Genomic DNA, 12,016 nt, shown 5'->3' with positions numbered 1-12,016 from the left:
TGTCATATTTAGGTCTTAATCTATATGGAATTTATTTTTGTGATTTGTGTGAAGTAAGTATGTAATTTTATTTCCTCCTATGTGTGCTTTGTGTCCTTTCTGGGCTCTCATTTCTACTGAACAATCCATTCTTTTCTCTTCATTTGTAATGTCAACTCTCAGACATACCCCACCTTATATAAACTCGATTTGTTGTTAGGTTCTAGTAAATTACATTGCTCTACTTACTATTTCTGCATTCATAACACGTATTTTAATTACTAAGGTTTTATAAGTCTTAATTCTGGTAGGTGAGATGAGAACCTTGATCTTCCTCTTTAAAATTGCCTCAGTTAGTCCATTTTCCCCCAAGAATTTCACCATTTTGTCACAAGGTCTGTGCAAACCCTGTTAAGGCCATGGATTTGCTTCCCCACTATCCCTAAATTGTATCTTTTGAATGTTTTACTTAAATTATTGTCTCAGAAGTTTGTCCATTTTGTTAGCCTTTTCAAGGAGTCTACTTTTGGTTTTGTTGAATCTAATTTTTATTATAGTTTCTTTTATGAGCCATGAATTATTTAGGAATGTTTTAAATTCAAATTTTCATTACATTTTCATCAGACATGTTCTGCAGATGGATTCTGAGTCTTTCCTTGTGGCTCTGTCCCTCGAAGATCTTTGTAAATGTTCTGCATGGGATTGAAAAGCATGTGATTTCTCTAACCTTCATGTACAGGATATATATAATTATTGAGTAATGGAAATTAAAATCCCTTACTGAAATTGTCAGTTTCTGCGTTCTTTCTAGTGAGTCTAGTTTTATTTATTTGTTTTGAGGCTATGTTCTAGGCACATATGGGTTCAAAATTATTGTCTTTTTGGTAAATTCATCCATCCTTTCATTATTAGGAAGTAATCCTCTTTATCTCTAAGAATTTCTCATGCCCCTCTTTAAAGTTAACTTTGTTGATGGTTATATGTGTTTTGCTATTGTTATTATTAGTATTTTTCAGATACTCTTCTCTGCTTCTATGGTGTTCCAGGAAAAGCATTGTACCCCTCCCACTGCACTGGCTAATAAAATAGTGGGTAGCTGGCAATTCTTGGTCTTTGTTCCCAGACAACATTGATCATATTTGCTGGCAATTCTTGACTCTTGCTTCTTTTCTTTCTCACCATACATCATAACTCAGAGCAGGAGATTAGGGACTCACTTAACTGGCACTGTGGAAAAGGTCACCAAAAATCCGAATTGATCATCATCATCACCATCATGATCATGATGATTTTTTTATGACCACTACTCACTCAATTTTATCCATACTTGTATCAGTGATATTCCCTAATGTTGTTCATTTTATCTCACTTCTTCCTTCTGGGTTCAATTTCCTTTTTTCCTGAGATAATAACCTTTAGCTGAAAATGACTGGCTTACCTGTTTTATGCCTTCACCCCCCCCTTTTTTTTTTGCAGTACTGGATTCAAACCCAGGGCCTTCCCTATGCTATACATGTGCTCTACCACTGAGCTGTGTCCCAGCCCTTTTTGTTTTATTTTGAGACGAGGTCCTGCTATTTTGAGAGTATCCAGGCTGCCTTGAAGTTGAAGTCTTTCTGCCTTAGCATCCTGAATACCTAGGATTACAGGTCCATTCCACCATACCTGGCCATGCCCTTAGTTTAAAATGGTCGCTTAAATGCTTCTAGATTTTTTGTCTAGGGTGAAAGGGGGAGAGGAAGGCTAACAGCTAAATAGTGTAAACTGAGTTCTAATCCTGCCCATATCCTCAGTTTTCAAAATGAACTCATCTGGGGCTGGGGAGTTAGCTCAGCGGCACAGCGCCTGCCTGGCAAGCGCGAGGTCATGAGTTCGATTCCCGGTACCGGAAACCCGCCCCCGTCAAAAACAATAAATAAAATGAACTCATCATTGCTGTGTCCTGCACAGGTCAGCAGGAGAGATTTCCTCATTCATTCCCTGGATACTGTGAGAAACGTCTCTCTATGGTTGGAATGATCCAACGTGAGCCTCCTGAGCCACTTGGCTGATGGCAAGCCCTGCTTCTGTGCCTCCCGCCCCAGTTGGTCCCCAGCTTTCAGGCTCCTGTGCATCTAGCTGGCGGAGATTTCTCCACCTTTAGAGTTTAGATTTAGGTGTTTAATGGATTCTGGGACTGCTTTTGCATTGCTTCATTCTGCCTCTCTGGGGACCCTCTAAGAACAATGCATTTTCCTTTTCACAATGTGTTTTACAACTAGTTAAATATTTAAAATAGTTAAATCTATGTCAGTATTTGAAATAGTTAAGACAGTACTGAAAAATGAAATTCCAGTGTTTCCATTTTCAACGTCTGTTTCTGGGAAACCTTAAATATCTGGTAAGTATGTTTTTTAAAACAGATGCTCTATTGTGTCTTTGGAATCCACAGTTATTGACCACTCAGGCCTGAGACGAGGCCCGGCATGAGGCAGAGCCTCCGTGGTAGCTTGGCTAGCCCTTTGCAGATGCATTCGAGTGACTGCCCAGGACAGAGCCTGTGCGGTCCCCTTTCAGGATAGCGGACATGCATACCGGTGTATTCTCCACAAATGCTGTTAATTTGTGTCTTCAGAGAGGCTGGGCCAAGTAAAGTGGTCAGGGAAGAGCAATCATTATGTTCTTTTCGTATATTGGCTGGTTGCATTTCTTTTTCCTTTTAGGTAAAAGGCAATTACTGAAAACTTTCTATGATATGATGTTGTAGAAACAAAATCCCTAATAGTTTGTATCTTAGTTTTTTGTTGTTGTTGTTTCTTGGAAAAAATACCCAACACCCACAAGTTAAGGAAGGAAAAATTTATTAAGCTCACACTCTGTAAAGGTTTCAGTCCGTGGTTAGCTAGCTCTAAGCAGGGTGGCATAGCAGAAGGGCATCACAGGGAGTAACAGTCCACAGGAGAGCAGATAGCAGGCAACAGCAAGCAAGCAAGCAGCAGCAGTGAGCCTGCCTTCTTTCTGTCCCTTTATATTCCATCCAGGCCACAGCCTATTGATTAGTGCCACCCACACCCAGGGTGGGGCTTTCATTATCCACACCCTCCCTTAGTCGCAGCATCACACATCCTAGACCCACCTAGCTCACAAAAGTCCCTCCTATAAGTGCATGAGGCTTTTGGGGAAACATCTAGGTGCAAGCCATAACAGCTTGTTGGTATGACTATAAAAGCGCATAGCCATTTAATTCTTTCCACAGTGAGTTAGCCTTTGCTATGTAACAGACCACTCCAAAAATAATAAATACTTCAAAATAATACTTCTGTGTATGTGAGTTAACTGTGCAGTTCTTCGGATCTGGGGCAGCTCTGGGCTGCCTGTGCCAGGGTGGTTTTATTTACCTGTTTGGGCAGCTGATAGGCTGCTCAGTTGGGGCGAATCTTGGCTGGAACATCTGCTCCACAAAGTCTGTCAGCCTTCAGCAAGGACATCAGCCTCCCAAAGAGCAGCAAGAGGAGGCAAGCTGTGCACAGGCCTTTGCCTGTGGGATGCTTGTCTGTGTCCCATGGCCTGAAGCAAGGCCAGAAGTCTGCATTGCTTGATGGGAGGAGATGAAGAGTACATTGCTCAGAGTGTGCACAGAGGGATAGCGATCATGTTTTAGGGCATTGTTGTCATCTACCATACGTTCTGCTTGGTGTTTGTACTAGTGGATCACCTGCACATGTAATGCATTAAAATGTGTAAGTCAGTCTCCCTTTTTACAATAGAAAAACATGGGAAATTACTGCAATGAACATTAGTTGATGAGTGGTATTAGCGCTATTGAATAGCACAAATTATTTATGGAGAGTGTGATAGTTTCTTGTATATGGTCTTTAAAATACATATTTTAAAATGAAAAGCTGGTTGCTGAAACATACACACCATATGCCTTCCAATACACACGCAAAACTAAATCCTACATGTACATTATGTCATCCATATGCATAACAGTGTTCATAAATATGCACACTAGATTGATTACAAGAGTTACTTCTGTGCAGGGGGTGGATTGGGAGATGGTCCTTGAGAAATTTTGTTTCATTTTGGGTATCATTTGTACTTTTTACAAAAATGAATGCATTCATTTATTGTTTGCTTAAAATAAATAAAACATTAACTTCAAGCAAGGTGGAACAGTAGAACGATTCAGTCCTACCTTTCAAGCAGTGTCGAATATGGCACTGCGTTATGCATGGGCTTGTTCTCTCCTTCACTCACTTCTTTGCTGCTGTCACACATGCTGCTTGGTTGGAGCTTTCAATGAGTAACCCACATGCATGTAAGGGTGAGCTTCTAGAATTTATGCTCTTAAAAATAAGAGGTGGATGGAGGTGGGAGTCAGGGAAGGGAAAGAAGAAAAAAGAGAATTCAGATGTATCATGTACTAATTCCCCACAAAGAATGTGAACATTGTATACTACAAGCAATAAAAAATTACATACTAAACACAACATTTAGCATCATCATTATGGTGCACCAAGGGCCAACCAATAGAATTCTTGCCTGTGTAGGTTGGAGGCATGCTTACAAATATCACACAAAATGTTATGGTATCATTTTTCTTCAATAATTTCAACATAGTCTGAAGTTAGTTGCTAATTCCTTTTTTATGAGGAATCCAAAATCTACTGGGTTATAATTTGAAAGCTGTCAAATATACATTAAATTGTTCTGTTTCCTGTCCATGTCAGCCAAAAATCTTTATCTTTTAAATTTTCTAATGTTTCCACAGTGTAGAACAGAAGTTAGTGCATTGTCTGAAGGGACTGACTGACCATTTAATAATTATCTGTCTATATCAACAGATTGTTAATATTCAGTTTCATGAGGAGGGAATATTGCCAGTCAAAACACCAAGGTTATCTCTTTGGCATGCCTATAGGACTTACAAAAAGCAGGACAAAAATGCTTCATTTTATTGACCAATTAGAATAGAAATAGAAATGATGAATAAAAACTTTTAGGGGTTGTAACCACATATTTAAGAAACTGCCGAACATCAGTGATTATTATATTATTTTCCCTGTTGATTTCTTGTATCTGTGCCTGAAATATGCTTATACAAAGTATTCAATTGTTATTTCAAAAGAAAAATTTTAAACTGCTGTGATAAAATACAGTTTTATGGAAAAACTTCTGCAACATGCAAATGACCTTTCTCATGTGCTCACTTTTAAAAATTTTGTTTTTCTCTCCTACTGTTTTTCAGTGTATTTACGTAGAACACACACACCTGCCATTATTCATTAGATCTTTAAGGAGGACCAGTTCCCCTCAAGGATAAAGTAGATTTTGTTTGGAAAGACTGTCCCCCTTTGTGGAAAGGTTAGCATTTTAGTTTTTTAGTTTGATGTCACACAGCCACTAGTCATGCCTTCTTTTCTGCACATCTACCAACTACAAGGTCATAATGTCTTTCCGTAAGATCCCATACATATCAATGTGGGTGTGGGTGGTTTCCATAGGCTTCTGGACTCAGAGATGTGTGTGTGTGTGTGTGTGTGTGTGTGTTTCTTATTCAAGTTGTAATTTTTAGAGTATTGTGTATCCTTTGTAGGTGGTATTGTAGCAGTGAGGTGAAATCGTATTGCAACCAGTGCAGATGTAAGACATTTCACTGTTAACATCTAAACTTTTCTTCAAGCTTAGTGGACAGTGCAATAGACCAGATAAACTAGTTTGTTAAAAGCCAGAGAACTATGGAATTATTTCATAAATTAATTGTAAATTGACCATTCCTTATTGGCAGCAGCAGAAAGTACAGCATTTGATCTGACAAAGAGTACTCAAGAAAGTAGAATTTTTCAGATCGTTTCCCATATGTCAGTGAAATAATAATTTATGTGTAATACTTTCTTTGTTAACAGCTTCACTGATTGTTAAACATTTGGATATTATAAGGAGACTTCTATAAATATTTAGCTTTGAGTTCACCTAGTTTGCCTGAAAGTGAATGCCATTTGTTCTGAAGCTGCATTGCTTGTCCAAATAAATGAAAACAGTTTAAATCCACTCTACTACTAAAAGTTTCAATTAATAGTGACAGTTAGTTAGTTTCTCAGTTATTTCTGAGAAGGTATTTTTTCTAACAAGTCCAATTTCCATTCAGCAAAGATGATTTATTGGCTTCATTTCGGTAGGCATTGTTTTCATATTTAGAAGGCTATTTTGTCTTATTATATTAAAAGAGGATAGACTTGTACATGGAGAAAATATTGATTCTGACTTCTCTAAAGGCCTTTCATTATCTTGTATACTGTTTTATTGACACACTGCAATTTATGTGTGATAGCTTGGAGCTCTAATTCTCCTCACTTCTATTTGCCTCCTCCTGGGTTTATTTACATGCAGCATTGCTGCTAATTAGCTTTGGGGAGGAAGGCAGATTTCTATATGTCCTCTTGGTTGTGGCCCCATGAGGAGCTGGTCCCCATACCTGGGAAGAGCTTCCTCTTTCCCACATTACTTCAGTAAACAGAGTCAGTCCCTCAGTGACCAACTGCTGTGTTCACAGCTTCTGGTGAGGAACTGAGCAATTTGCCAAATTAATTTTGTCCCCTTCAAGGTACTTCTCGGTGGGTAATGCCTACATATATACACTCTTCACTGGATGAATTCTTTAAAACGTGCTTTCCTAGGTGGAAAAGTTGAAGATGAAAAAGGGTCATTTTTCCTGCCCCATGTGACTGATTTTTATAGTTCATTAAAAATTGTTCCTGTGGGGACATTATTATGGAAATGCCTCTGGAGATCTTTGGCTAATTTTGAATTCATGGAACACAAGATATATTCATTTGTTTACCTTCCAGAATTTTCCTCTGGTCACCTGATTGTAACAAGGGAGACAACAAGCATTTCCCAAAGGACCAGCCCTTAGTGGCCACTATGTCCTCAAGCCCTAGGAATCCTCACTGTTGGGACCAACAGAGGCACATCTAGCTGATTGTTTCCCCAGGTAAGGCCATGACGACATTGCCGGAAGTCAGCCAAGAAGTGTGACATTCTGAGTTCAGCTCCCTGGGCATGTCAACTCATGCATATACATCTCTCATGGGTAATGCAGTGATTTTTGCAGACTTGCCTATATACAATATCAATAAATATGGAAACGAAGGCTTCCAGTCTCACTTCTGATGAAGCAATATGCTGTCTAACTTCAGTTAATTATAAGGTTCTTAGTGTTGAAAGACAAAGATATGCTAATCTTATTAAAATATGCCTGATTAAATTTAGCTATAAATCCATTCAGGGACTACTGCTCTATCCATTGTTCCATGTCGGCGTCTGTGAAGGAAACCACCCACTGCGCAGCACACAGACTTACTAATTTAGAAAGGTGAAAAGTTTAATTGTGAGTCTATTTTCTGGGGAAAAAGTAAGACAAGGGTGAATTCTTAATTTTTTTGTTTATTTAGATTAAACTGACTGACTTCACATTGCTTACATTTATATTACTCTGATGGTAAAAAAAGCTTTTAACATCTTCTCAATTCCATTTGAATTAAAGTTGTTTTCCATACATACCAGTGAAGGAAAGAGCTGTGAGTAGAGTTCACCTCTGTTTAGATGGACTCAACCAATTTTTCATGTTCCAGATAATTAAAGAGGATAATGTTTTGAATTTGTGGCTAAAGACTCAACTAAGGATTTAGACACCAGGCATTTTAATCCTGACATTTTTGCTCCTGTCGGTAATGTACTCATCTCTGAGCCTTTCAGTATCTCAGTTTGCTTATATGTAATCTGAAGTAAAACAATGGTGTATTTGAAAAAGAGCTTTAATGTTTTTTTCTTTCAGAATAAATAACTATGCTTTATAGGACATTTATAAACATCCATATATGGAATATAAAATTTAGATAAATATATATTTATTAATACATACAATATCATCCATAATCCAACCACTCAGAGATAGAGATTCCATTTGACTAGATTCCAGAAGCTACTTAGCCATCCACCTGTGTATCTAGCTGCATTGTGTATATGTCCAACCATCCATTAATAAGCCCCAGCTCACACAATACCATGTGTATCCGAATACTCCATGATATCCTCTCACATTATTAGATGTTCTTTGGTATCATGATAATACTTCTATCTTTAGAAAAACACAAACTATATTGAACCAGGATGATATTGTTAGACATTCTTTCTGTGTCAGTCACCTCAGTGTTGCAGTGAAATCTCTGTATGATTTCCTTAGCTTGCTTTAAATTGATTGTGATAATGTGCTTTAAAGACACATGCATATATCTCATTATGGTGTGGTAATAAAGATATTTTCAATAAAACCAAGACATTTAGCTATTTTCTTATTTTAACGTTATGATGTTTGGATCTACTTAACATAATTATTCAGCTGTTTACACTGATTGCTGAAAGCCTGTTTGTACCCAGTGACATTAGCAGCATAACTGAAAGTTAGAAGGTCTTAGTCCTTAGTAATGATCACATGTAGAAGTGGCTTAAGTCTGGGATTTCTTCCTTTAAATTCCTATTATGGGAGAAATTATTCTCTAGAGAAAATATTTTGAGTTTCTCTCATGGGATAAATATTATGCCTGACTTGCAAGCCTGCTTAGAGGACTACATGAGGTCTTATTTATAAAAGGAACAGAGGTAATGGTGGCTGTCATGTGCATGGTTTCTGGGAGTCCTTCATTCCCCTCACTGTCCTGTCACTTATTTGAGATAGTTTTGACTCAGTAGATTGACTCTCAATGAAATGTCCTGGTTTAAGACGGAATATTGGTTTATTGGAAATCTACATGGCTGCATGGATGGGTATAGCTGCTATCTTAAGAGCTTAGCCATGTGTTCAGCACTGCTGAAGTGTCACATCCAGCCTCTGGGTCGAGGCTCAGGCTGCAAGAGATAGAATATGTCCTGCCATGAAGTGGGGTAACCTCCTGGAAGCTGGAGGGAGGTCCGTGGCTACCACATGTAGTGGTGGATCTTGGGCGGAGTGTGCAGAGGAGGTGATGTGGGAAAGGCTTTCTGGACAAGGTAGAAAATGGAGGAGGCATCCAAGGGATGGCAAGTGGAGTGGTCAGTGAGGGACAGGAAGACAAGCACAGAAGCAGGACCACTTCGCAGGAGTGATAGTCTCTCAGTGTGGCTTACTGTATGCACAGAGGCAGGCCGTGAAACCCTACATGGAGACCCCTTCAAAGGGAAGCAGAGAGGCTGAGCAGGAGGAAGACTGGTCCTGGGAGAATGGATAGAGGAAAGAGGAAAGAATGCCCCTGATGAACTCCATCTCTAAAATCTATCCCACATTTTCATGCCAATGATACCCTTGTTTTTTCTGATCATCTATCCCAGGTTGCACCTATATACGTACCATACTTGGCTGTCAGGAAGAGAGAGGTGCAAGAGTGGGTAGGGGTTCTGAGTTCCACCCAGGGACACCATCCTTGTCCTCTGTCTGCAGAGCCTGGAGTACTCCTGAGGATCCAACCTGTCCTTCGTCTACAGAGTCTGGGGTCCTCCTGAGGATCCATCAAGTCTCCTTCTGTCCACAGAGTCTAGTGTCCCTCCTGGGGATCCATCCAGTCCTCCTCTTTAGTGTCCCTCCTGAGGATCCAACCAGTTCTCCTTGATCCAGGACAGGAGACACTGAGGGATTATGATATCACAATGTAATGATTTTTTTAAATCAAATTTTCCTTAGTGCCTAGTACTATGATAACTAAACAGAAACAAACTTCCATAAACCATAGAATCAAGTAGAAACCAGATTAAGGTAAATCCTTCCAAGTCAAAGGGAGAATGAGGTAACTGGACTTATTTCTATATATTCATACAGTTTGAGAAGATACATGCTGATATTTTTTTTCTGGAAATGCATTTATGAATATATTGAGTTCTTTTCAGAAAAATGTTTTATCATACATTCATTGAAAGTGATTTTAAATTGATTATACAATGAAAATATTTAAGCAAATATGGTTTACCAGAGTCCAGTGGTAAACTGTTTGTAGTATGCATTAATATTTTATCCATCTTATGAAAAACTAGAAATGTATATAACTAATATACATGTATGTTTATATGCAGTGTGCACACATATGCTTATGTATATTTATATTTACCTATTTTATCGACATGTGTGTTTGTGTAGAAAACAATGTGACAAAATGAATTTACTGGTAGCAACATTCAGCGGATAAATGTAAGTGTAAAATAAGTCACAGAATAAAATCAGTGTGATAAGCTGATTGCATAAATGATCTCAGTTTTTTTGTGTTTCCTGTGTCTCGTCCTTAGCAATGTAGACTTTTACATGTTCTTAGTGAGACATGGACTTGGTCTTCTACCCTTGAGTCTGGCCTAGTTTTATGATTCACTCTAGCTAGCAGAATGCGGTGGAAGTGACCATAAGCTACCCTTGAGCTCTCACTTCAAGTACTCCTGGTGCCATTACAGCCATCAGAACCAGCCTGAGACAGGATGCTGGAGGAAGAGCAGCCATACAGAGTGGAGCTGAAACAGTCCTGGATAAGCAGCCAGCTGCCAATAACACATCAGGATATAGACTGAGTGACCCCAGAGAAATCAGTCACCTGATAGATTTATGAACACAGGAAGCATGCCCACTGCCACTCGCCCTGCATGTCCTATGGTTGCTCATTACGCAGCGTTATTTTGGCAACGGATAACAGAAACAACCCCACACCTATATAGTACATACAGATATAATAATAAAATTGTTGTAAAACAAATAGCAAAACACAATAAATTGGAATGAATTTCTTTATAGGTAGCCACAAGATACAAATGCCAATATGTTAACATGTTGGTATAAGTAAACTACAACAAAATTAGAACAAATTCCATTCTTATTTTTATGGACACTAAACCATAGTCAGCTGAATAATAGTATCTAGATGATAAGAGAAAAAGATTATTTAATTTAAATAGAAACGAATTTTTATAAAGAGTATCACTACTGAAAGAAAGAAAATGTGAAAATACCTGTTTATTCTGCTCAAAATTTAGAGTGTCATTATATTCAAAGTGAGTTAATTCATCACCCCTTGTGATTTGCTGAATTACTGGTATGCAGTGTGATAGAAATAGATTTTTCTGGTTTTTTTTTCTATTTTTTTTCTTTTGTCTTTTTGAGACAGGGTCTTGCTATGCAGTTCAGTCTGGCCTTGAGCTCACTTTGTAGCCTAGGCTGGTCTCAAACACACAACAATCCTCCTGCCTCAGCCTCCCAAGTGCTGGGATTACAGGCATGTGCCACCATGCCCGGCGATTTTTCTCTTGTCTAATATCAAAATCATTACTATTCTTAGATGAGATTGGGCATGTTCGGAGTGGTATGGCTGTAGACAATTACTATTTTTAGTCAACAGTAGACAAATGATGCACAATCTTCTGTTTTCATACTGGTGCAATCTTAGACTTCCAGCATAGGTAGTATATACATGAGCAGGTAGCCCTGCAACACTAAACGCAGAAGAAAAATAAGATAATAAGGGGAAGTAAAATTTGATAAAGGAAACTAACAGAATAATCAGAGATGTGAGTGGAGAGCTGGAAGAGACAAAGAGGGAAAGATTCTTAGAAAAGAGCCGTCAACAGGGTCAAATGCTGTTGAAAGTTTAGGATGATACTTAAAAGGTTGATTTGATTTGACAGTAGGCCACGGGTGATCTTCGCCAGGGTAGTTTCAATGGCATGTGTGGAAAGATGTCGTTACAGGTGATAAGTGCAGTCCATGGAGATTATTTCTTTGCAGAACTTGGCCATAAGAAATGTGAAGAAATGGTTGCATCTAGAAGGAGATACAGGATCAACTATGCTTTAAAAATTTTCTAAAAGACAGAGATATCCTAAAAAATATTTAAAAAGTTCTCAGTAGAGACAAGAATAAGGAGATGAGCATGTTCACAGAAAAGGTAGGTGTAGGTACAGAGATTAAAATGTTTTATTATTATTATTACACATATTGATTATACACATTTAAATGAAATTTGTTGTGATTTTCCCTCTCTGCGTACAC

At 38.4% G+C, this 12,016-nt stretch overlaps 1 long non-coding RNA gene across 1 annotated transcript; it reads left to right on the top strand.

Annotated features, from left to right (window-relative positions):
- The first annotated feature begins 5,159 nt into the window (after positions 1-5,159).
- Positions 5,160-9,828, top strand: LOC106150054. Its single transcript, XR_001236625.1, has 3 exons — positions 5,160-5,325; positions 6,810-6,955; positions 9,328-9,828. It is a non-coding gene; the product is annotated as an uncharacterized LOC106150054 (long non-coding RNA).
- Positions 9,829-12,016: the final 2,188 nt, after the last annotated feature.

This window comes from Chinchilla lanigera, unplaced genomic scaffold (genome assembly GCF_000276665.1).
Source record: "Chinchilla lanigera isolate Chin_1 unplaced genomic scaffold, ChiLan1.0 scaffold00061, whole genome shotgun sequence".
In the NCBI taxonomy this organism is placed as follows: Eukaryota; Metazoa; Chordata; class Mammalia; order Rodentia; family Chinchillidae; genus Chinchilla; species Chinchilla lanigera.
This window is presented reverse-complemented; position numbering and strand designations above follow the sequence as displayed.